The 26785-nt window shown below is 58.7% G+C and overlaps 1 protein-coding gene across 4 annotated transcripts in view; it reads left to right on the forward strand.

Annotated features, from left to right (window-relative positions):
- Positions 1-26785, forward strand: part of mto1 (mitochondrial tRNA translation optimization 1) — a 97785-nt gene that overhangs the window by 21336 nt on the left and 49664 nt on the right. The gene's annotated exons all lie outside the window — the stretch shown is intronic.

Below are 26785 nucleotides of genomic sequence, written 5' to 3' on the forward strand. Positions count from 1 at the left end.
GCACCGTCACTGACTGTATCCCCACTGACGTTAATCCAGCTCCCCCACACCATCCCTCAGTGACCCCTCTCCCCCCAGCGCCGTCACTGACTGTTTCCCCACTGACGTTAATCCAGCTCCCCCACACCATCCCTCAGTGACCCCTCTCCCCAGCACCTTCACTGACTGTATCCCCACTGACGTTAATCCAGCTCCCCCACACCATCCCTCAGTGACCCCTCTCCCCCAGCACCATCACTGACTGTATCCCCACTGACGTTAATCCAGCTCTCAAACACCATCCCTCAGTGACCGCTCTCCCCCAGCACCGTCACTGACTGTATCCCCACTGACGTTAATCCAGCTCCCCCACACCATCCCTCAGTGACCCCTCTCCCCCAGCACACTGTCACTGACTGTATCCCCACTGACGTTAATCTAGCTCCCCCACACCATCCCTCAGTGACCCCTCTCCCCCAGCACCCTGTCACTGACTGTATCCCCACTGACGTTAATCCAGCTCCCCCACACCATCCCTCAGTGACCCCTATCCCCCAGCACACTGTCACTGACTGTATCCCCACTGACGTTAATCCAGCTCCCCCACACTGTTCCTCACTGTCTCCTCTCCCCCAGCACACTGTCACTGACTGTATCCCCACTGACGTTAATCCAGCTCCCCCACACCGTCCCTCAGTGACCCCTCTCCCCCAGCACCCAGTCACTGACTGTATCCCCACTGACGTTAATCCAGCTCCCCCACACCATCCCTCAGTGACCCCTCTCCCCCAGCTGCGTCACTGACTGTATCCCCACTGACGTTAATCCAGCTCCCCCACACCATCCCTCAGTGACCCCTCTCCCCCAGCACACTGTCACTGACTGTATCCCCACTGACGTTAATCCAGCTCCCCCACACCATCCCTCAGTGACCCCTCTCCCCCAGCACCGTCACTGACTGTATCGCCACTGACGTTAATCCAGCTCCCCCACACCATCCCTCAGTGACCCCTCTCCCCCCAGCACCGTCACTGACTGTATCCCCACTGACGTTAATCCAGCTCTCACACACCAACCCTCAATGACCCCTCTCCCCCAGCACCCTGTCACTGACTGTATCCCCACTGACGTTAATCCAGCTCCTCCACACCATCCCTCAGTGACCCCTCTCCCCAGCACTGTCACTGACTGTATCCCCACTGACGTTAATCCAGCTCCCCCACACCATCCCTCAGTGACCCCTATCCCCCAGCGCCGTCACTGACTGTATCCCCACTGACGTTAATCCAGCTCCCCCACACCATCCCTCAGTGACCCCTCTCCCCAGCACCGTCACTAACTGTATCCCCACTGACGTTAATCCAGCTCCCTCACACCATCCCTCAGTGACCCCTCTCCCCCAGCACACTGTCACTGACTGTATCGCCACTGACGTTAATCCAGCTCCCCCACACCATCCCTCAGTGACCCCTCTCTCCCCAGCACCCTGTCACTGACTGTATCCCCACTGACGTTAATCCAGATCCCCCACACTGTCCCTCAGTGACCCCTCTCCCCCAGCACCCTGTCACTGACTGTATCCCCACTGACGTTAATCCAGCTCCCCCACACTATCCCTCAGTGACCCCTCTCCCCCCAGCACCCTGTCACTGACTGTATCCCCACTGACGTTAATCCAGTTCCCCCACACTGTCCCTCAGTGACCCCTCTCCCCCAGCACCCTGTCACTGACTGTATCCCCACTGACGTTAATCCAGCTCCCCCACACTATCCCTCAGTGACCCCTCTCCCCCAGCACACTGTCACTGACTGTATCCCCACTGACGTTAATCCAGCTCCCCCACACCATCCCTGTGACCCCTCTCCCCCACCACCGTCACTGACTGTATCCCCACTGACGTTAATCCAGCTCCCCCACACCATCCCTCAGTGACCCCTCTCCCCCCAGCGTCGTCACTGACTGTATCCCCACTGACATTAATCCAGCTCCCCCACACCATCCCTCAGTGAACCCTCTCCCCCAGCACACTGTCACTGACTGTATCCCCACTGACGTTAATCCAGCTCCCCCACACCATCCCTCAGTGACCCCTCTCCCCCAGCACCATCACTGACTGTATCCCCACTGACGTTAATCCAGCTCTCACACACCATCCCTCAGTGACCCCTCTCCCCCAGCACCGTCACTGACTGTATCCCCGCTGACGTTAATCCAGCTCCCCCACACCATCCCTCAGTGACCCCTCTCCCCCAGCACCCTGTCACTGACTGTATCCCCACTGACGTTAATCCAGCTCCCCCACACCATTCCTCAGTGACCCCTCTCCCCCAGCACACTGTCACTGACTGTATCCCCACTGACGTTAATCCAGCTCCCCCACACCAACCCTCAGTGACCCCTCTCCCCCAGCACCGTCACTGACTGTATCCCCACTGACGTTAATCCAGCTCCCCCACACCATCCCTCAGTGACCCCTCTCCCCAGCACCTTCACTCACTGTATCCCCACTGACGTTAATCTAGCTCCCCCACACTATCCCTCAGTGACCCCTCTCCCCCAGCACCCTGTCACTGACTGTATCCCCACTGACGTTAATCCAGCTCCCCCACACCATCCCTCAGTGACCCCTCTCCCCCAGCACACTGTCACTGACTCTATCCCCACTGACGTTAATCCAGCTCCCCCACACTGTTCCTCACTGTCTCCTCTCCCCCAGCACACTGTCACTGACTGTATCCCCACTGACGTTAATCCAGCTCTCACACACCATCCCTCAATGACCCCTCTCCCCCAGCACCCTGTCACTGACTGTATCCCCACTGACGTTAATCCAGCTCCTCCACACCATCCCTCAGTGACCCCTCTCCCCAGCACTGTCAGACTGTATCCCCACTGACGTTAATCCAGCTCCCCCACACCATCCCTCAGTGACCCCTCTCCCCCAGCGCCGTCACTGTCTGTATCCCCACTGACGTTAATCCAGCTCCCCCACACCATCCCTGTGACCCCTCTCCCCCAGCACCGTCACTGACTGTATCCCCACTGATGTTAATCCAGATCCCCCACACCATCCCTCAGTGACCCCTCTCCCCCCAGCGCCGTCACTGACTGTATCCCCACTGACGTTAATCCAGCTCCCCCACACCATCCCTCAGTGACCCCTCTCCCCAGCACCTTCACTGACTGTATCCCCACTGACGTTAATCCAGCTCCCCCACACCATCCCTCAGTGACCCCTCTCCCCCAGCACCATCACTGACTGTATCCCCACTGACGTTAATCCAGCTCTCACACACCATCCCTCAGTGACCGCTCTCCCCGAGCACCGTCACTGACTGTATCCCCACTGACGTTAATCCAGCTCCCCCACACCATCCCTCAGTGACCCCTCTCCCCAGCACACTGTCACTGACTGTATCCCCACTGACGTTAATCCAGCTCCCCCACACCATCCCTCAGTGACCCCTCTCCCCCAGCACCCTGTCACTGACTGTATCCCCACTGACGTTAATCCAGCTCCCCCACACCATCCCTCAGTGACCCCTATCCCCCAGCACACTGTCACTGACTGTATCCCCACTGACGTTAATCCAGCTCCCCCACACTGTTCCTCACTGTCTCCTCTCCCCCGGCACACTGTCACTGACTGTATCCCCACTGACGTTAATCCAGCTCCCCCACACCGTCCCTCAGTGACCCCTCTCCCCCAGCACCCAGTCACTGACTGTATCCCCACTGACGTTAATCCAGCTCCCCAACACCATCCCTCAGTGACCCCTCTCCCCCAGCTGCGTCACTGACTGTATCCCCACTGACGTTAATCCAGCTCCCCCACACCATCCCTCAGTGACCCCTCTCCCCCAGCACACTGTCACTGACTGTATCCCCACTGACGTTAATCCAGCTCCCCCACACCATCCCTCAGTGACCCCTCTCCCCCAGCACCGTCACTGACTGTATCGCCACTGACGTTAATCCAGCTCCCCCACACCATCCCTCAGTGACCCCTCTCCCCCCAGCACCGTCACTGACTGTATCCCCACTGACGTTAATCCAGCTCTCACACACCAACCCTCAATGACCCCTCTCCCCCAGCACCCTGTCACTGACTGTATCCCCACTGACGTTAATCCAGCTCCTCCACACCATCCCTCAGTGACCCCTCTCCCCAGCACTGTCACTGACTGTATCCCCACTGACGTTAATCCAGCTCCCCCACACCATCCCTCAGTGACCCCTATCCCCCAGCGCCGTCACTGACTGTATCCCCACTGACGTTAATCCAGCTCCCCCACACCATCCCTCAGTGACCCCTCTCCCCAGCACCGTCACTAACTGTATCCCCACTGACGTTAATCCAGCTCCCTCACACCATCCCTCAGTGACCCCTCTCCCCCAGCACACTGTCACTGACTGTATCGCCACTGACGTTAATCCAGCTCCCCCACACCATCCCTCAGTGACCCCTCTCTCCCCAGCACCCTGTCACTGACTGTATCCCCACTGACGTTAATCCAGTTCCCCCACACTATCCCTCAGTGACCCCTCTCCCCCAGCACACTGTCACTGACTGTATCGCCACTGACGTTAATCCAGCTCCCCCACACCATCCCTCAGTGACCCCTCTCTCCCCAGCACCCTGTCACTGACTGTATCCCCACTGACGTTAATCCAGCTCCCCCACACTATCCCTCAGTGACCCCTCTCCCCCCAGCACCCTGTCACTGACTGTATCCCCACTGACGTTAATCCAGTTCCCCCACACTGTCCCTCAGTGACCCCTCTCCCCCAGCACCCTGTCACTGACTGTATCCCCACTGACGTTAATCCAGCTCCCCCACACCATCCCTGTGACCCCTCTCCCCCACCACCGTCACTGACTGTATCCCCACTGACGTTAATCCAGCTCCCCCACACCATCCCTCAGTGACCCCTCTCCCCCCAGCGCCGTCACTGACTGTATCCCCACTTACATTAATCCAGCTCCCCCACACCATCCCTCAGTGACCCCTCTCCCCCAGCACACTGTCACTGACTGTAACCCCGCTGACGTTAATCCAGCTCCCCCACACCATCCCTCAGTGACCCCTCTCCCCCAGCACACTGTCACTGACTGTATCCCCACTGACGTTAATCCAGCTCCCCCACACCATCCCTCAGTGACCCCTCTCCCCCAGCACACTGTCACTGACTGTATCCCCACTGACGTTAATCCAGCTCCCCCACACCATCCCTCAGTGACCCCTCTCCCCCAGCACCGTCACTGACTGTATCCCCACTGACGTTAATCCAGCTCCCCCACACCATCCCTCAGTGACCCCTCTCCCCAGCACCTTCACTGACTGTATCCCCACTGACGTTAATCCAGCTCCCCCACACTATCCCTCAGTGACCCCTCTCCCCCAGCACCCTGTCACTGACTGTATCCCCACTGACGTTAATCCAGCTCCCCCACACCATCCCTCAGTGACCCCTATCCCCCAGCACACTGTCACTGACTCTATCCCCACTGACGTTAATCCAGCTCCCCCACACTGTTCCTCACTGTCTCCTCTCCCCCAGCACACTGTCACTGACTGTATCCCCACTGACGTTAATCCAGCTCTCACACACCATCCCTCAATGACCCCTCTCCCCCAGCACCCTGTCACTGACTGTATCCCCACTGACGTTAATCCAGCTCCTCCACACCATCCCTCAGTGACCCCTCTCCCCAGCACTGTCAGACTGTATCCCCACTGACGTTAATCCAGCTCCCCCACACCATCCCTCAGTGACCCCTCTCCCCCAGCGCCGTCACTGACTGTATCCCCACTGACGTTAATCCAGCTCCCCCACACCATCCCTGTGACCCCTCTCCCCCAGCACCGTCACTGACTGTATCCCCACTGACGTTAATCCAGCTCCCCCACACCATCCCTCAGTGACCCCTCTCCCCCCAGCGCCGTCACTGACTGTATCCCCACTGACGTTAATCCAGCTCCCCCACACCATCCCTCAGTGACCCCTCTCCCCAGCACCTTCACTGACTGTATCCCCACTGACGTTAATCCAGCTCCCCCACACCATCCCTCAGTGACCCCTCTCCCCCAGCACCATCACTGACTGTATCCCCACTGACGTTAATCCAGCTCTCACACACCATCCCTCAGTGACCGCTCTCCCCCAGCACCGTCACTGACTGTATCCCCACTGACGTTAATCCAGCTCCCCCACACCATTCCTCAGTGACCCCTCTCCCCCAGCACACTGTCACTGACTGTATCCCCACTGACGTTAATCCAGCTCCCCCACACCATCCCTCAGTGACCCCTCTCCCCCAGCACCCTGTCACTGACTGTATCCCCACTGACGTTAATCCAGCTCCCCCACACCATCCCTCAGTGACCCCTATCCCCCAGCACACTGTCACTGACTGTATCCCCACTGACGTTAATCCAGCTCCCCCACACTGTTCCTCACTGTCTCCTCTCCCCCAGCACACTGTCACTGACTGTATCCCCACTGACGTTAATCCAGCTCCCCCACACCGTCCCTCAGTGACCCCTCTCCCCCAGCACCCAGTCACTGACTGTATCCCCACTGACGTTAATCCAGCTCCCCCACACCATCCCTCAGTGACCCCTCTCCCCCAGCTGCGTCACTGACTGTATCCCCACTGACGTTAATCCAGCTCCCCCACACCATCCCTCAGTGACCCCTCTCCCCCAGCACACTGTCACTGACTGTTTCCCCATTGACGTTAATCCAGCTCCCCCACACCATCCCTCAGTGACCCCTCTCCCCCAGCACCGTCACTGACTGTATCGCCACTGACGTTAATCCAGCTCCCCCACACCATCCCTCAGTGAGCCCTCTCCCCAGCACCGTCACTAACTGTATCCCCACTGACGTTAATCCAGCTCCCTCACACCATCCCTCAGTGACCCCTCTCCCCCAGCACACTGTCACTGACTGTATCGCCACTGACGTTAATCCAGCTCCCCCACACCATCCCTCAGTGACCCCTCTCCCCCCAGCACCGTCACTGACTGTATCCCCACTGACGTTAATCCAGCTCTCACACACCAACCCTCAATGACCCCTCTCCCCAGCACTGTCACTGACTGTATCCCCACTGACGTTAATCCAGCTCCCCCACACCATCCCTCAGTGACCCCTATCCCCCAGCGCCGTCACTGACTGTATCCCCACTGACGTTAATCCAGCTCCCCCACACCATCCCTCAGTGACCCCTCTCCCCAGCACCGTCACTAACTGTATCCCCACTGACGTTAATCCAGCTCCCTCACACCATCCCTCAGTGACCCCTCTCCCCCAGCACACTGTCACTGACTGTATCGCCACTGACGTTAATCCAGCTCCCCCACTCCATCCCTCAGTGACCCCTCTCTCCCCAGCACCCTGTCACTGACTGTATCCCCACTGACGTTAATCCAGTTCCCCCACACTGTCCCTCAGTGACCCCTCTCCCCCAGCACCCTGTCACTGACTGTATCCCCACTGACGTTAATCCAGCTCCCCCACACTATCCCTCAGTGACCCCTCTCCCCCCAGCACCCTGTCACTGACTGTATCCCCACTGACGTTAATCCAGTTCCCCCACACTGTCCCTCAGTGACCCCTCTCCCCCAGCACCCTGTCACTGACTGTATCCCCACTGACGTTAATCCAGCTCCCCCACACTATCCCTCAGTGACCCCTCTCCCCCAGCACACTGTCACTGACTGTATCCCCACTGACGTTAATCCAGCTCCCCCACACCATCCCTGTGACCCCTCTCCCCCACCACCGTCACTGACTGTATCCCCACTGACGTTAATCCAGCTCCCCCACACCATCCCTCAGTGACCCCTCTCCCCCCAGCGCCGTCACTGACTGTATCCCCACTGACATTAATCCAGCTCCCCCACACCATCCCTCAGTGACCCCTCTCCCCCAGCACACTGTCACTGACTGTATCCCCGCTGACGTTAATCCAGCTCCCCCACACCATCCCTCAGTGACCCCTCTCCCCCAGCACACTGTCACTGACTGTATCCCCACTGACGTTAATCCAGCTCCCCCACACCATCCCTCAGTGACCCCTCTCCCCCAGCACCGTCACTGACTGTATCCCCACTGACGTTAATCCAGCTCCCCCACACCATCCCTCAGTGACCCCTCTCCCCAGCACCTTCACTGACTGTATCCCCACTGACGTTAATCCAGCTCCCCCACACTATCCCTCAGTGACCCCTCTCCCCCAGCACCCTGTCACTGACTGTATCCCCACTGACGTTAATCCAGCTCCCCCACACCATCCCTCAGTGACCCCTATCCCCCAGCACACTGTCACTGACTCTATCCCCACTGACGTTAATCCAGCTCCCCCACACTGTTCCTCACTGTCTCCTCTCCCCCAGCACACTGTCACTGACTGTATCCCCACTGACGTTAATCCAGCTCTCACACACCATCCCTCAGTGACCCCTCTCCCCAGCACCGTCACTAACTGTATCCCCACTGACGTTAATCCAGCTCCCTCACACCATCCCTCAGTGACCCCTCTCCCCCAGCACACTGTCACTGACTGTATCGCCACTGACGTTAATCCAGCTCCCCCACACCATCCCTCAGTGACCCCTCTCTCCCCAGCACCCTGTCACTGACTGTATCCCCACTGACGTTAATCCAGATCCCCCACACTGTCCCTCAGTGACCCCTCTCCCCCAGCACCCTGTCACTGACTGTATCCCCACTGACGTTAATCCAGCTCCCCCACACTATCCCTCAGTGACCCCTCTCCCCCCAGCACCCTGTCACTGACTGTATCCCCACTGACGTTAATCCAGTTCCCCCACACTGTCCCTCAGTGACCCCTCTCCCCCAGCACCCTGTCACTGACTGTATCCCCACTGACGTTAATCCAGCTCCCCCACACTATCCCTCAGTGACCCCTCTCCCCCAGCACACTGTCACTGACTGTATCCCCACTGACGTTAATCCAGCTCCCCCACACCATCCCTGTGACCCCTCTCCCCCACCACCGTCACTGACTGTATCCCCACTGACGTTAATCCAGCTCCCCCACACCATCCCTCAGTGACCCCTCTCCCCCCAGCGTCGTCACTGACTGTATCCCCACTGACATTAATCCAGCTCCCCCACACCATCCCTCAGTGAACCCTCTCCCCCAGCACACTGTCACTGACTGTATCCCCACTGACGTTAATCCAGCTCCCCCACACCATCCCTCAGTGACCCCTCTCCCCCAGTACCATCACTGACTGTATCCCCACTGACGTTAATCCAGCTCTCACACACCATCCCTCAGTGACCCCTCTCCCCCAGCACCGTCACTGACTGTATCCCCGCTGACGTTAATCCAGCTCCCCCACACCATCCCTCAGTGACCCCTCTCCCCCAGCACCCTGTCACTGACTGTATCCCCACTGACGTTAATCCAGCTCCCCCACACCATTCCTCAGTGACCCCTCTCCCCAGCACACTGTCACTGACTGTATCCCCACTGACGTTAATCCAGCTCCCCCACACCATCCCTCAGTGACCCCTCTCCCCCAGCACCGTCACTGACTGTATCCCCACTGACGTTAATCCAGCTCCCCCACACCATCCCTCAGTGACCCCTCTCCCCAGCACCTTCACTCACTGTATCCCCACTGACGTTAATCTAGCTCCCCCACACTATCCCTCAGTGACCCCTCTCCCCCAGCACCCTGTCACTGACTGTATCCCCACTGACGTTAATCCAGCTCCCCCACACCATCCCTCAGTGACCCCTATCCCCCAGCACACTGTCACTGACTCTATCCCCACTGACGTTAATCCAGCTCCCCCACACTGTTCCTCACTGTCTCCTCTCCCCCAGCACACTGTCACTGACTGTATCCCCACTGACGTTAATCCAGCTCTCACACACCATCCCTCAATGACCCCTCTCCCCCAGCACCCTGTCACTGACTGTATCCCCACTGACGTTAATCCAGCTCCTCCACACCATCCCTCAGTGACCCCTCTCCCCAGCACTGTCAGACTGTATCCCCACTGACGTTAATCCAGCTCCCCCACACCATCCCTCAGTGACCCCTCTCCCCCAGCGCCGTCACTAACTGTATCCCCACTGACGTTAATCCAGCTCCCCCACACCATCCCTGTGACCCCTCTCCCCCAGCACCGTCACTGACTGTATCCCCACTGATGTTAATCCAGATCCCCCACACCATCCCTCAGTGACCCCTCTCCCCCCAGCGCCGTCACTGACTGTATCCCCACTGACGTTAATCCAGCTCCCCCACACCATCCCTCAGTGACCCCTCTCCCCAGCACCTTCACTGACTGTATCCCCACTGACGTTAATCCAGCTCCCCCATACCATCCCTCAGTGACCCCTCTCCCCCAGCACCATCACTGACTGTATCCCCACTGACGTTAATCCAGCTCTCACACACCATCCCTCAGTGACCGCTCTCTCCCAGCACCGTCACTGACTGTATCCCCACTGACGTTAATCCAGCTCCCCCACACCATCCCTCAGTGACCCCTCTCCCCAGCACACTGTCACTGACTGTATCCCCACTGACGTTAATCCAGCTCCCCCACACCATCCCTCAGTGACCCCTCTCCCCCAGCACCCTGTCACTGACTGTATCCCCACTGACGTTAATCCAGCTCCCCCACACCATCCCTCAGTGACCCCTATCCCCCAGCACACTGTCACTGACTGTATCCCCACTGACGTTAATCCAGCTCCCCCACACTGTTCCTCACTGTCTCCTCTCCCCCGGCACACTGTCACTGACTGTATCCCCACTGACGTTAATCCAGCTCCCCCACACCGTCCCTCAGTGACCCCTCTCCCCCAGCACCCAGTCACTGACTGTATCGCCACTGACGTTAATCCAGCTCCCCCACACCATCCCTCAGTGACCCCTCTCCCCCCAGCACCGTCACTGACTGTATCCCCACTGACGTTAATCCAGCTCTCACACACCAACCCTCAATGACCCCTCTCCCCAGCACTGTCACTGACTGTATCCCCACTGACGTTAATCCAGCTCCCCCACACCATCCCTCAGTGACCCCTATCCCCCAGCGCCGTCACTGACTGTATCCCCACTGACGTTAATCCAGCTCCCCCACACCATCCCTCAGTGACCCCTCTCCCCAGCACCGTCACTAACTGTATCCCCACTGACGTTAATCCAGCTCCCTCACACCATCCCTCAGTGACCCCTCTCCCCCAGCACACTGTCACTGACTGTATCGCCACTGACGTTAATCCAGCTCCCCCACTCCATCCCTCAGTGACCCCTCTCTCCCCAGCACCCTGTCACTGACTGTATCCCCACTGACGTTAATCCAGTTCCCCCACACTGTCCCTCAGTGACCCCTCTCCCCCAGCACCCTGTCACTGACTGTATCCCCACTGACGTTAATCCAGCTCCCCCACACTATCCCTCAGTGACCCCTCTCCCCCCAGCACCCTGTCACTGACTGTATCCCCACTGACGTTAATCCAGTTCCCCCACACTGTCCCTCAGTGACCCCTCTCCCCCAGCACCCTGTCACTGACTGTATCCCCACTGACGTTAATCCAGCTCCCCCACACCGTCCCTCAGTGACCCCTCTCCCCCAGCACCCAGTCACTGACTGTATCGCCACTGACGTTAATCCAGCTCCCCCACACCATCCCTCAGTGACCCCTCTCCCCCCAGCACCGTCACTGACTGTATCCCCACTGACGTTAATCCAGCTCTCACACACCAACCCTCAATGACCCCTCTCCCCAGCACTGTCACTGACTGTATCCCCACTGACGTTAATCCAGCTCCCCCACACCATCCCTCAGTGACCCCTATCCCCCAGCGCCGTCACTGACTGTATCCCCACTGACGTTAATCCAGCTCCCCCACACCATCCCTCAGTGACCCCTCTCCCCAGCACCGTCACTAACTGTATCCCCACTGACGTTAATCCAGCTCCCTCACACCATCCCTCAGTGACCCCTCTCCCCCAGCACACTGTCACTGACTGTATCGCCACTGACGTTAATCCAGCTCCCCCACTCCATCCCTCAGTGACCCCTCTCTCCCCAGCACCCTGTCACTGACTGTATCCCCACTGACGTTAATCCAGTTCCCCCACACTGTCCCTCAGTGACCCCTCTCCCCCAGCACCCTGTCACTGACTGTATCCCCACTGACGTTAATCCAGCTCCCCCACACTATCCCTCAGTGACCCCTCTCCCCCCAGCACCCTGTCACTGACTGTATCCCCACTGACGTTAATCCAGTTCCCCCACACTGTCCCTCAGTGACCCCTCTCCCCCAGCACCCTGTCACTGACTGTATCCCCACTGACGTTAATCCAGCTCCCCCACACTATCCCTCAGTGACCCCTCTCCCCCAGCACACTGTCACTGACTGTATCCCCACTGACGTTAATCCAGCTCCCCCACACCATCCCTGTGACCCCTCTCCCCCACCACCGTCACTGACTGTATCCCCACTGACGTTAATCCAGCTCCCCCACACCATCCCTCAGTGACCCCTCTCCCCCCAGCGCCGTCACTGACTGTATCCCCACTGACATTAATCCAGCTCCCCCACACCATCCCTCAGTGACCCCTCTCCCCCAGCACACTGTCACTGACTGTATCCCCGCTGACGTTAATCCAGCTCCCCCACACCATCCCTCAGTGACCCCTCTCCCCCAGCACACTGTCACTGACTGTATCCCCACTGACGTTAATCCAGCTCCCCCACACCATCCCTCAGTGACCCCTCTCCCCCAGCACCGTCACTGACTGTATCCCCACTGACGTTAATCCAGCTCCCCCACACCATCCCTCAGTGACCCCTCTCCCCAGCACCTTCACTGACTGTATCCCCACTGACGTTAATCCAGCTCCCCCACACTATCCCTCAGTGACCCCTCTCCCCCAGCACCCTGTCACTGACTGTATCCCCACTGACGTTAATCCAGCTCCCCCACACCATCCCTCAGTGACCCCTATCCCCCAGCACACTGTCACTGACTCTATCCCCACTGACGTTAATCCAGCTCCCCCACACTGTTCCTCACTGTCTCCTCTCCCCCAGCACACTGTCACTGACTGTATCCCCACTGACGTTAATCCAGCTCTCACACACCATCCCTCAGTGACCCCTCTCCCCAGCACCGTCACTAACTGTATCCCCACTGACGTTAATCCAGCTCCCTCACACCATCCCTCAGTGACCCCTCTCCCCCAGCACACTGTCACTGACTGTATCGCCACTGACGTTAATCCAGCTCCCCCACACCATCCCTCAGTGACCCCTCTCTCCCCAGCACCCTGTCACTGACTGTATCCCCACTGACGTTAATCCAGATCCCCCACACTGTCCCTCAGTGACCCCTCTCCCCCAGCACCCTGTCACTGACTGTATCCCCACTGACGTTAATCCAGCTCCCCCACACTATCCCTCAGTGACCCCTCTCCCCCCAGCACCCTGTCACTGACTGTATCCCCACTGACGTTAATCCAGTTCCCCCACACTGTCCCTCAGTGACCCCTCTCCCCCAGCACCCTGTCACTGACTGTATCCCCACTGACGTTAATCCAGCTCCCCCACACTATCCCTCAGTGACCCCTCTCCCCCAGCACACTGTCACTGACTGTATCCCCACTGACGTTAATCCAGCTCCCCCACACCATCCCTGTGACCCCTCTCCCCCACCACCGTCACTGACTGTATCCCCACTGACGTTAATCCAGCTCCCCCACACCATCCCTCAGTGACCCCTCTCCCCCCAGCGTCGTCACTGACTGTATCCCCACTGACATTAATCCAGCTCCCCCACACCATCCCTCAGTGAACCCTCTCCCCCAGCACACTGTCACTGACTGTATCCCCACTGACGTTAATCCAGCTCCCCCACACCATCCCTCAGTGACCCCTCTCCCCCAGTACCATCACTGACTGTATCCCCACTGACGTTAATCCAGCTCTCACACACCATCCCTCAGTGACCCCTCTCCCCCAGCACCGTCACTGACTGTATCCCCGCTGACGTTAATCCAGCTCCCCCACACCATCCCTCAGTGACCCCTCTCCCCCAGCACCCTGTCACTGACTGTATCCCCACTGACGTTAATCCAGCTCCCCCACACCATTCCTCAGTGACCCCTCTCCCCAGCACACTGTCACTGACTGTATCCCCACTGACGTTAATCCAGCTCCCCCACACCATCCCTCAGTGACCCCTCTCCCCCAGCACCGTCACTGACTGTATCCCCACTGACGTTAATCCAGCTCCCCCACACCATCCCTCAGTGACCCCTCTCCCCAGCACCTTCACTCACTGTATCCCCACTGACGTTAATCTAGCTCCCCCACACTATCCCTCAGTGACCCCTCTCCCCCAGCACCCTGTCACTGACTGTATCCCCACTGACGTTAATCCAGCTCCCCCACACCATCCCTCAGTGACCCCTATCCCCCAGCACACTGTCACTGACTCTATCCCCACTGACGTTAATCCAGCTCCCCCACACTGTTCCTCACTGTCTCCTCTCCCCCAGCACACTGTCACTGACTGTATCCCCACTGACGTTAATCCAGCTCTCACACACCATCCCTCAATGACCCCTCTCCCCCAGCACCCTGTCACTGACTGTATCCCCACTGACGTTAATCCAGCTCCTCCACACCATCCCTCAGTGACCCCTCTCCCCAGCACTGTCAGACTGTATCCCCACTGACGTTAATCCAGCTCCCCCACACCATCCCTCAGTGACCCCTCTCCCCCAGCGCCGTCACTAACTGTATCCCCACTGACGTTAATCCAGCTCCCCCACACCATCCCTGTGACCCCTCTCCCCCAGCACCGTCACTGACTGTATCCCCACTGATGTTAATCCAGATCCCCCACACCATCCCTCAGTGACCCCTCTCCCCCCAGCGCCGTCACTGACTGTATCCCCACTGACGTTAATCCAGCTCCCCCACACCATCCCTCAGTGACCCCTCTCCCCAGCACCTTCACTGACTGTATCCCCACTGACGTTAATCCAGCTCCCCCATACCATCCCTCAGTGACCCCTCTCCCCCAGCACCATCACTGACTGTATCCCCACTGACGTTAATCCAGCTCTCACACACCATCCCTCAGTGACCGCTCTCTCCCAGCACCGTCACTGACTGTATCCCCACTGACGTTAATCCAGCTCCCCCACACCATCCCTCAGTGACCCCTCTCCCCAGCACACTGTCACTGACTGTATCCCCACTGACGTTAATCCAGCTCCCCCACACCATCCCTCAGTGACCCCTCTCCCCCAGCACCCTGTCACTGACTGTATCCCCACTGACGTTAATCCAGCTCCCCCACACCATCCCTCAGTGACCCCTATCCCCCAGCACACTGTCACTGACTGTATCCCCACTGACGTTAATCCAGCTCCCCCACACTGTTCCTCACTGTCTCCTCTCCCCCGGCACACTGTCACTGACTGTATCCCCACTGACGTTAATCCAGCTCCCCCACACCGTCCCTCAGTGACCCCTCTCCCCCAGCACCCAGTCACTGACTGTATCCCCACTGACGTTAATCCAGCTCCCCCACACCATCCCTCAGTGACCCCTCTCCCCCAGCTGCGTCACTGACTGTATCCCCACTGACGTTAATCCAGCTCCCCCACACCATCCCTCAGTGACCCCTCTCCCCCAGCACACTGTCACTGACTGTATCCCCACTGACGTTAATCCAGCTCCCCCACACCATCCCTCAGTGACCCCTCTCCCCCAGCACCGTCACTGACTGTATCGCCACTGACGTTAATCCAGCTCCCCCACACCATCCCTCAGTGACCCCTCTCCCCCCAGCACCGTCACTGACTGTATCCCCACTGACGTTAATCCAGCTCTCACACACCAACCCTCAATGACCCCTCTCCCCCAGCACCCTGTCACTGACTGTATCCCCACTGACGTTAATCCAGCTCCTCCACACCATTCCTCAGTGACCCCTCTCCCCAGCACTGTCACTGACTGTATCCCCACTGACGTTAATCCAGCTCCCCCACACCATCCCTCAGTGACCCCTCTCCCCCAGCACCCTGTCACTGACTGTATCCCCACTGACGTTAATCCAGCTCCCCCACACCATCCCTCAGTGACCCCTATCCCCCAGCACACTGTCACTGACTGTATCCCCACTGACGTTAATCCAGCTCCCCCACACTGTTCCTCACTGTCTCCTCTCCCCCAGCACACTGTCACTGACTGTTTCCCCACTGACGTTAATCCAGCTCCCCCACACCATCCCTCAGTGACCCCTCTCCCCCAGCACCGTCACTGACTGTATCGCCACTGACGTTAATCCAGCTCCCCCACACCATCCCTCAGTGACCCCTCTCCCCCCAGCACCGTCACTGACTGTATCCCCACTGACGTTAATCCAGCTCTCACACACCAACCCTCAATGACCCCTCTCCCCCAGCACCCTGTCACTGACTGTATCCCCACTGACGTTAATCCAGCTCCCCCACACCATCCCTCAGTGACCCCTATCCCCCAGCGCCGTCACTGACTGTATCCCCACTGACGTTAATCCAGCTCCCCCACACCATCCCTCAGTGAGCCCTCTCCCCAGCACCGTCACTAACTGTATCCCCACTGACGTTAATCCAGCTCCCTCAGACCATCCCTCAGTGACCCCTCTCCCCCAGCACACTGTCACTGACTGTATCACCACTGACGTTAATCCAGCTCCCCCACACCATCCCTCAGTGACCCCTCTCCCCCCAGCACCGTCACTGACTGTATCCCCACTGACGTTAATCCAGCTCTCACACACCAACCCTCAATGACCCCTCTCCCCCAGCACCCTGTCACTGACTGTATCCCCACTGACGTTAATCCAGCTCCTCCACACCATCCCTCAGTGACCCCTCTCCCCAGCACTGTCACTGACTGTATCCCCACTGACGTTAATCCAGCTCCCCCACACCATCCCTCAGTGACCCCTATCCCCCAGCGCCGTCACTGACTGTATCCCCACTGACGTTAATCCAGCTCCCCCACACCATCCCTCAGTGACCCCTCTCCCCAGCACCGTCACTAACTGTATCCCCACTGACGTTAATCCAGCTCCCTCACACCATCCCTCAGTGACCCCTCTCCCCCAGCACACTGTCACTGACTGTATCGCCACTGACGTTAATCCAGCTCCCCCACACCATCCCTCAGTGACCCCTCTCTCCCCAGCACCCTGTCACTGACTGTATCCCCACTGACGTTAATCCAGTTCCCCCACACTGTCCCTCAGTGACCCCTCTCCCCCAGCACCCTGTCACTGACTGTATCCCCACTGACGTTAATCCAGCTCCCCCACACTATCCCTCAGTGACCCCTCTCCCCCCAGCACCCTGTCACTGACTGTATCCCCACTGACGTTAATCCAGTTCCCCCACACTGTCCCTCAGTGACCCCTCTCCCCCAGCACCCTGTCACTGACTGTATCCCCACTGACGTTAATCCAGCTTCCCCACACTATCCCTCAGTGACCCCTCTCCCCCAGCACACTGTCACTGACTGTATCCCCACTGACGTTAATCCAGCTCCCCCACACCATCCCTGTGACCCCTCTCCCCCACCACCGTCACTGACTGTATCCCCACTGACGTTAATCCAGCTCCCCCACACCATCCCTCAGTGTCCCCTCTCCCCCCAGCGCCGTCACTGACTGTATCCCCACTGACATTAATCCAGCTCCCCCACACCATCCCTCAGTGACCCCTCTCCCCCAGCACACTGTCACTGACTGTATCCCCGCTGACGTTAATCCAGCTCCCCCACACCATCCCTCAGTGACCCCTCTCCCCCAGCACACTGTCACTGACTGTATCCCCACTGACGTTAATCCAGCTCCCCCACACCATCCCTCAGTGACCCCTCTCCCCCAGCACACTGTCACTGACTGTATCCCCACTGACGTTAATCCAGCTCCCCCACACCATCCCTCAGTGACCCCTCTCCCCCAGCACCGTCACTGACTGTATCCCCACTGACGTTAATCCAGCTCCCCCACACCATCCCTCAGTGACCCCTCTCCCCAGCACCTTCACTGACTGTATCCCCACTGACGTTAATCCAGCTCCCCCACACTATCCCTCAGTGACCCCTCTCCCCCAGCACCCTGTCACTGACTGTATCCCCACTGACGTTAATCCAGCTCCCCCACACCATCCCTCAGTGACCCCTATCCCCCAGCACACTGTCACTGACTCTATCCCCACTGACGTTAATCCAGCTCCCCCACACTGTTCCTCACTGTCTCCTCTCCCCCAGCACACTGTCACTGACTGTATCCCCACTGACGTTAATCCAGCTCTCACACACCATCCCTCAATGACCCCTCTCCCCCAGCACCCTGTCACTGACTGTATCCCCACTGACGTTAATCCAGCTCCTCCACACCATCCCTCAGTGACCCCTCTCCCCAGCACTGTCAGACTGTATCCCCACTGACGTTAATCCAGCTCCCCCACACCATCCCTCAGTGACCCCTCTCCCCCAGCACACTGTCACTGACTGTATCGCCACTGACATTAATCCAGCTCCCCCACACCATCCCTCAGTGACCCCTCTCTCCCCAGCACCCTGTCACTGACTGTATCCCCACTGACGTTAATCCAGTTCCCCCACACTATCCCTCAGTGACCCCTCTCCCCCAGCACCCTGTCACTGACTGTATCCCCACTGACGTTAATCCAGCTCCCCCACACTATCCCTCAGTGACCCCTCTCCCCCAGCACCCTGTCACTGACTGTATCCCCACTAACGTTAATCCAGTTCCCCCACACTGTCCCTCAGTGACCCCTCTCCCCCAGCACCCTGTCACTGACTGTATCCCCACTGACGTTAATCCAGCTCCCCCACACTATCCCTCAGTGACCCCTCTCCCCCAGCACACTGTCACTGACTGTATCCCCACTGACGTTAATCCAGCTCCCCCACACCATCCCTCAGTGACCCCTCTCCCCCAGCACCCTGTCACTGACTGTATCCCCACTGACGTTAATCCAGCTCTCCCACACCATCCCTCAGTGACCCCTCTCCCCCATCACCCTGTCACTGACTGTATCCCCACTGACGTTAATCCAGCTCCCTCACACCGTCCCTCAGTGACCCCTCTCCCCCAGCACCCTGTCACTGGCTGTATCCCCACTGACGTTAATACAGCTCCACCACACCATCCCTAAGTGACCCCTCTCCCCCAGCACCGTTACTGACTGTATCCCCACTGACGTTAATCCAGCTCCCCCACACCATCGCTCAGTGACCCCTCTCCCCCCAGCACACTGTAACTGATTGTATCCCCACTGACGTTAATCCAGCTCCCCCACACCATCCCTCAGTGACCCCTCTTCCCCAGCACACTGTCACTGACTGTATCCCCACTGACGTTAATCCAGCTCCCCCACACCATCCCTCAGTGACCCCTCTCCCCCAGCACACTGTCATTGACTGTATCCCCACTGACGTTAATCCAGCTCCCCCACACCATCCCTCAGTGACCCCTCTCCCCCAGCACCGTCACTGACTGTATCCCCACTGATGTTAATCCAGCTCCCCCACACCATCCCTCAGTGACCCCTCTCCCCCAGCACACTGTCACTGACTGTATCCCCACTGACGTTAATCCAGCTCCCCCACACTGTTCCTCACTGTCTCCTCTCCCCCAGCACACTGTCACTGACTGTATCACCACTGACGTTAATCCAGCTCCGCCACACCATCCCTCAGTGACCCCTCTCCCCCAGCACCGTCACTGACTGTATCCCCACTGACGTTAATCCAGCTCCCCCACACCATCCCTCAGTGACCCCTCTCCCCCCAGCACACTGTCACTGACTGTATCCCCACTGACGTTAATCCAGCTCCCCCACACCATCCCTCAGTGACCCCTCTCCCCCAGCACACTGTCACTGACTGTATCCCCACTGACGTTAATCCAGCTCCCCCAGACCATCCCTCAGTGACCCCTCTCCCCCAGCACCGTCACTGACTGTATCCCCACTGACGTTAATCCAGCTCCCCCACACCATCCCTCAGTGACCCCTCTCCCCAGCACCTTCACTGACTGTATCCCCACTGACGTTAATCCAGCTCCCCCACACTATCCCTCAGTGACCCCTCTCCCCCAGCACCCTGTCACTGACTGTATCCCCACTGACGTTAATCCAGCTCCCCCACACCATCCCTCAGTGACCCCTATCCCCCAGCACACTGTCACTGACTCTATCCCCACTGACGTTAATCCAGCTCCCCCACACTGTTCCTCACTGTCTCCTCTCCCCCAGCAGACTGTCACTGACTGTATCCCCACTGACGTTAATCCAGCTCTCACACACCATCCCTCAATGACCCCTCTCCCCCAGCACCCTGTCACTGACTGTATCCCCACTGACGTTAATCCAGCTCCTCCACACCATCCCTCAGTGACCCCTCTCCCCAGCACTGTCAGACTGTATCCCCACTGACGTTAATCCAGCTCCCCCACACCATCCCTCAGTGACCCCTCTCCCCCAGCGCCGTCGCTGACTGTATCCCCACTGACGTTAATCCAGCTCCCCCACACCATCCCTCAGTGACCCCTCTCCCCAGCACCGTCACTAATTGTATCCCCACTGACGTTAATCCAGCTCCCTCACACCATCCCTCAGTGACCCCTCTCCCCCAGCACACTGTCACTGACTGTATCGCCACTGACATTAATCCAGCTCCCCCACACCATCCCTCAGTGACCCCTCTCTCCCCAGCACCCTGTCACTGACTGTATCCCCACTGACGTTAATCCAGTTCCCCCACACTATCCCTCAGTGACCCCTCTCCCCCAGCACCCTGTCACTGACTGTATCCCACCTGACGTTAATCCAGCTCCCCCACACTATCCCTCAGTGACCCCTCTCCCCCCAGCACCCTGTCACTGACTGTATCCCCACTAACGTTAATCCAGTTCCCCCACACTGTCCCTCAGTGACCCCTCTCCCCCAGCACCCTGTCACTGACTGTATCCCCACTGACGTTAATCCAGCTCCCCCACACTATCCCTCAGTGACCCCTCTCCCCCAGCACACTGTCACTGACTGTATCCCCACTGACGTTAATCCAGCTCCCACACACCATCCCTCAGTGACCCCTCTCCCCCAGCACCCTGTCACTGACTGTATCCCCACTGACGTTAATCCAGCTCCCCCACACCATCCCTCAGTGACCCCTCTCCCCCATCACCCTGTCACTGACTGTATCCCCACTGACGTTCATCCAGCTCCCTCACACCGTCCCTCAGTGACCCCTCTCCCCCAGCACCCTGTCACTGGCTGTATCCCCACTGACGTTAATACAGCTCCACCACACCATCCCTAAGTGACCCCTCTCCCCCAGCACCGTTACTGACTGTATCCCCACTGACGTTAATCCAGCTCCCCCACACCATCGCTCAGTGACCCCTCTCCCCCCAGCACACTGTAACTGATTGTATCCCCACTGACGTTAATCCAGCTCCCCCACACCATCCCTCAGTGACCCCTCTTCCCCAGCACACTGTCACTGACTGTATCCCCACTGACGTTAATCCAGCTCCCCCACACCATCCCTCAGTGACCCCTCTCCCCCAGCACACTGTCATTGACTGTATCCCCACTGACGTTAATCCAGCTCCCCCACACCATCCCTCAGTGACCCCTCTCCCCCAGCACCGTCACTGACTGTATCCCCACTGATGTTAATCCAGCTCCCCCACACCATCCCTCAGTGACCCCTCTCCCCCAGCACACTGTCACTGACTGTATCCCCACTGACGTTAATCAAGCTCCCCCACACTGTTCCTCACTGTCTCCTCTCCCCCAGCACACTGTCACTGACTGTATCACCACTGACGTTAATCCAGCTCGGCCACACCATCCGTCAGTGACCCCTCTCCCCCGTCACCCTGTCACTGACTGTATCCCCACTGACGTTAATCCAGCTCCCCCACACCATCCCTCAGTGACCCCTCTCCCCCCAGCACACTGTCACTGACTGTATCAGCACTGACGTTAGTCCAGCTGCCCCACACCATCCCTCAGTGACCCCTCTCCCCCAGCACCCTGTCAGTGACTGTATCCCCACTGACGTTAATCCAGCTCCCCCACACCATCCCTCAGTGACCCCTCTCCCCCCAGCACACTGTCACTGACTGTATCCCCACTGACGTGAATCCAGCTCCCTCACACCGTCCCTCAGTGACCCCTCTCCCCCAGCACCCTGTCACTGACTGTATCCCCACTGACGTTAATCCAGCTCCCCCACACTATCCCTCAGTGACCCCTCTCCCCCAGCACCTTCACTGACTGTATCCGCACTGACATTAATCCAGCTCCCCCACACCATCCCTCAGTGACCCCTCTCCCCCAGCACCCTGTGACTGACTGTACCCCACTGACGTTAATCCAGCTCCCCCACAGCATCCCTCAGTGACCCCTCTCCCCCAGCACACTGTCACCGAGTGTATCCCCACTGACGTTAATCCAGCTCCCCCACACTGTTCCTCACTGTCTCCTCTCCCCCAGCACACTGTCACTGACTGTATCCCCACTGACGTTAATCCAGCTCCCCCACACCATCCCTCAGTGATCCCTCTCCCCCAGCACCGTCACTGACTGTATCCCCACTGACGTTAATCCAGCTCCCCCACACCATCCCTCAGTGACCCCTCTTCCCCAGCACACTGTCACTGACTGTATCCCCACTGACGTTAATCCAGCTCCCCCACACCATCCCTCAGTGACCCCTCTCCCCCAGCACACTGTCATTGACTGTATCCCCACTGACGTTAATCCAGCACCCCCACACCATCCCTCAGTGACCCCTCTCCCCCAGCACCGTCACTGACTGTATCCCCACTGATGTTAATCCAGCTCCCCCACACCATCCCTCAGTGACCCCTCTCCCCCAGCACACTGTCACTGACTGTATCCCCACTGACGTTAATCCAGCTCCCCCACACTGTTCCTCACTGTCTCCTCTCCCCCAGCACACTGTCACTGATTGTATCACCACTGACGTTAATCCAGCTCCCCCACACCATCCCTCAGTGACCCCTCTCCCCCAGCACACTGTCACTGACTGTATCACCACTGACGTTAATCCAGCTCCCCCACACCATCCCTCAGTGACCCCTCTCCCCCGTCACCCTGTCACTGACTGTATCTCCACTGACGTTAATCCAGCTCCCTCACACCGTCCCTCAGTGACCCCTCTCCCCCAGCACCCTGTCACTGACTGTATCCCCAGTGACGTTAATCCAGCTCCCCCACACCATCCCTCACTGTCTCTTCTCCCCCAGCACACTGTCACTGACTGTATCCCCACTGACGTTAATCCAGCTCCCCCACACCATCCCTCAGTGACCGCTCTCCCCCAGCACTGTCACTGACTGTATCCCCACTGACGTTAATCCAGCTCCCCCACACCATCCCTCTGTGACCCCTCTCCCCCAGCACACTGTCACTGACTTTATCCCCACTGACGTTAATCCAGCTCCCCCACACTGTTCCTCACTGTCTCCTCTCGCCCAGCACACTGTCACTGACTGTATCCCCACTGACGTTAATCCAGCTCCCTCACACCGTCCCTCAGTGACACCTCTCCCCCAGCATCCTGTCACTGACTGTATCCCCACTGACGTTAATCTAGCTCCCCCACACCATCGCTCAGTGATCCCTCTCCCCCCAGCACACTGTCACTGACTGTATCCCCACTGACGTTAATCCAGCTCCCCCACACCATCCCTCAGTGACCCCTATCCCCCCAGCACACTGTCACTGACTGTAACCCCACTGACGTTAATCCAGCTCCCCCACACTGTTCCTCACTGTCTCCTCTCCCCCAGCACACTGTCACTGACTGTATCCCCACTGACGTTAATTCAGCTCCCTCACACCATTCCTCTGTGACCCCTCTCCCCCAGCACATTGTCACTGACTGTATCACCACTGACGTTAATCCAGCTCCGCCACACCATCCCTCAGTGACCCCTCTCCCCCGTCACTCTGTCACTGACTGTATCCCCACTGACGTTAATCCAGCTCCCCCACACCATCCCTCAGTGACCCCTCTCCCCCAGCACACTGTCACTGACTGTATCCCCACTGACGTTAATCCAGCTCCCCCACACTGTTCCTCACTGTCTCCTCTCCCCCAGCACACTGTCACTGACTGTATCACCACTGATGTTAATCCAGCTCCGCCACACCATCCCTCAGTGACCCCTCTCCCCCGTCACCCTGTCACTGACTGTATCCCCACTGACGTTAATCCAGCTCCCCCACACCATCCCTCAGTGACCCCTCTCCCCCCAGCACACTGTCACTGACTGTATCCCCACTGACGTCAATCCAGCTCCCCCACACTGTTCCTCACTGTCTCCTCTCCCCCAGCACACTGTCACTGACTGTATCACCACTGACGTTAATCCAGCTCCCCCACACCATCCCTCAGTGACCCCTCTCCCCCGTCACCCTGTCACTGACTGTATCCCCACTGACGTTAATCCAGCTCCCCCACACCATCCCTCAGTGACCCCTCTCCCCCCCAGCACACTGTCACTGACTGTATCCCCACTGACGTTAATCCAGCTCCCTCACACCGTCCCTCAGTGACCCCTCTCCCCCAGCACCCTGTCACTGACTGTATCCCCACTGACGTTAATCCAGCTCCCCCACACTATCCCTCAGTGACCCCTCTCCCCCAGCACCTTCACTGACTGTATCCGCACTGACATTAATCCAGCTCCCCCACACCATCCCTCAGTGACCCCTCTCCCCCAGCACCCTGTGACTGACTGTACCCCACTGACGTTAATCCAGCTCCCCCACACCGTCCCTCAGTGGCCCCTCTCCCCCAGCACCCTGTCACTGACTGTATCCCCACTGATGTTAATCCAGCTCCCCCACACCATCCCTCAATGACCCCTCTCCCCCATCACCCTGTCACTGACTGTATCCCCACTGACGTTAATCCAGCTCCCCCACACCATCCCTCAGTGAGCCCTCTCCCCCAGCACCCTGTCACTGACTGTATCCCCACTGACGTTAATCCAGCTCCCCCACACCATCCCTCAGTGACCCCTCTGCCCCAGCACACTGTCACTGACTGTATCCCCACTGACGTTAATCCAGCTCCCCCACACCATCCTTCAGTGACCCCTCTCCCCCATCACCCTGTCACTGACTGTATCCCCACTGACGTTAATCCAGCTCCCCCACACTATCCCTCAGTGACCCCTCTTCCCCAGCACCTTCACTGACTGTATCCCTACTGACATTAATCCAGCTCCCCCACACCATCCCTCAGTGACCCCTCTCCCCCAGCACCCTGTGACTGACTGTACCCCCCTGACATTAATCCAGCTCCCCCACACCATCCCTCAGTGACCCCTCTCCCCCAGCACACTGTCACTGACTGTATCCCCACTGACGTTAATCCAGCTCCCCCACACTGTTCCTCACTGTCTCCTCTCCCCCAGCACACTGTCACTGACTGTATCCCCACTGACGTTAATCCAGCTCCCCCACACCATCCCTCAGTGACCCCTCTCCCCCATCACCCTGTCACTGACTGTATCCCCACTGACGTTAATCCAGCTGCCTCACACCGTCCCTCAGTGACCCCTCTCCCCCAGCACCCTGTCACTGACTGTATCCCCACTGACGTTAATCCAGCTCCCCCACACCATCCCTCAGTGATCCCTCTCCCCCAGCACCGTCACTGACTGTATCCCCACTGACGTTAATCCAGCTTCCCCACACCATCCCTCAGTGACCCCTCTCCCCCAGCACACTGTCATTGACTATATCCCCACTGACGTTAATCCAGCTCCCCCACATTGTTCCTCACTGTCTCCTCTCCCCCAGCACACTGTCACTGACTGTATCACCACTGACGTTAATCCAGCTCCGCCACACCATCCCTCAGTGACCCCTCTCCCCCGTCACCCTGTCACTGACTGTATCCCCACTGTCGTTAATCCAGCTCCCCCACACCATCCCTCAGTGACCCCTCTCCCCCAGCACACTGTCACTGACTGTATCCCCACTGACGTTAATCCAGCTCCCCCACACTGTTCCTCACTGTCTCCTCTCCCCCAGCACACTGTCACTGACTGTATCCCCACTGACGTTAATCCAGCTCCCCCACACCATCCCTCACTGTCTCTTCTCCCCCAGCACACTGTCACTGACTGTGTCCCCACTGACGTTAATCCAGCTCCCCCACACCATCCCTCAGTGACCCCTCTCCCCCAGCACTATCACTGACTGTATCCCCACTGACGTTAATCCAGCTCCCCCACACCATCCCTCAGTGACCCCTCTCCCCCATCACCCCTGTCACTGACTGTATCCCCACTGACGTTAATCCAGCTGCCTCACACCGTCCCTCAGTGACCCCTCTCCCCCAGCACCCTGTCACTGACTGTATCGCCACTGACGTTAATCCAGCTCCCCCACACCATCCCTCAGTGATCCCTCTCCCCCAGCACCGTCACTGACTGTATCCCCACTGACGTTAATCCAGCTCCCCCACACCATCCCTCAGTGACCCCTCTTCCCCAGCACACTGTCACTGACTGTATCCCCACTGACGTTAATCCAGCTCCCCCACACCATCCCTCAGTGACCCCTCTCCCCCAGCACACTGTCATTGACTGTATCCCCACTGACGTTAATCCAGCTCCCCCACACTGTTCCTCACTGTCTCCTCTCCCCCAGCA

The sequence above is a fragment of the Mobula birostris genome, chromosome 11, assembly GCF_030028105.1.
Source record: "Mobula birostris isolate sMobBir1 chromosome 11, sMobBir1.hap1, whole genome shotgun sequence".
Classification (NCBI taxonomy): Eukaryota; Metazoa; Chordata; class Chondrichthyes; order Myliobatiformes; family Myliobatidae; genus Mobula; species Mobula birostris.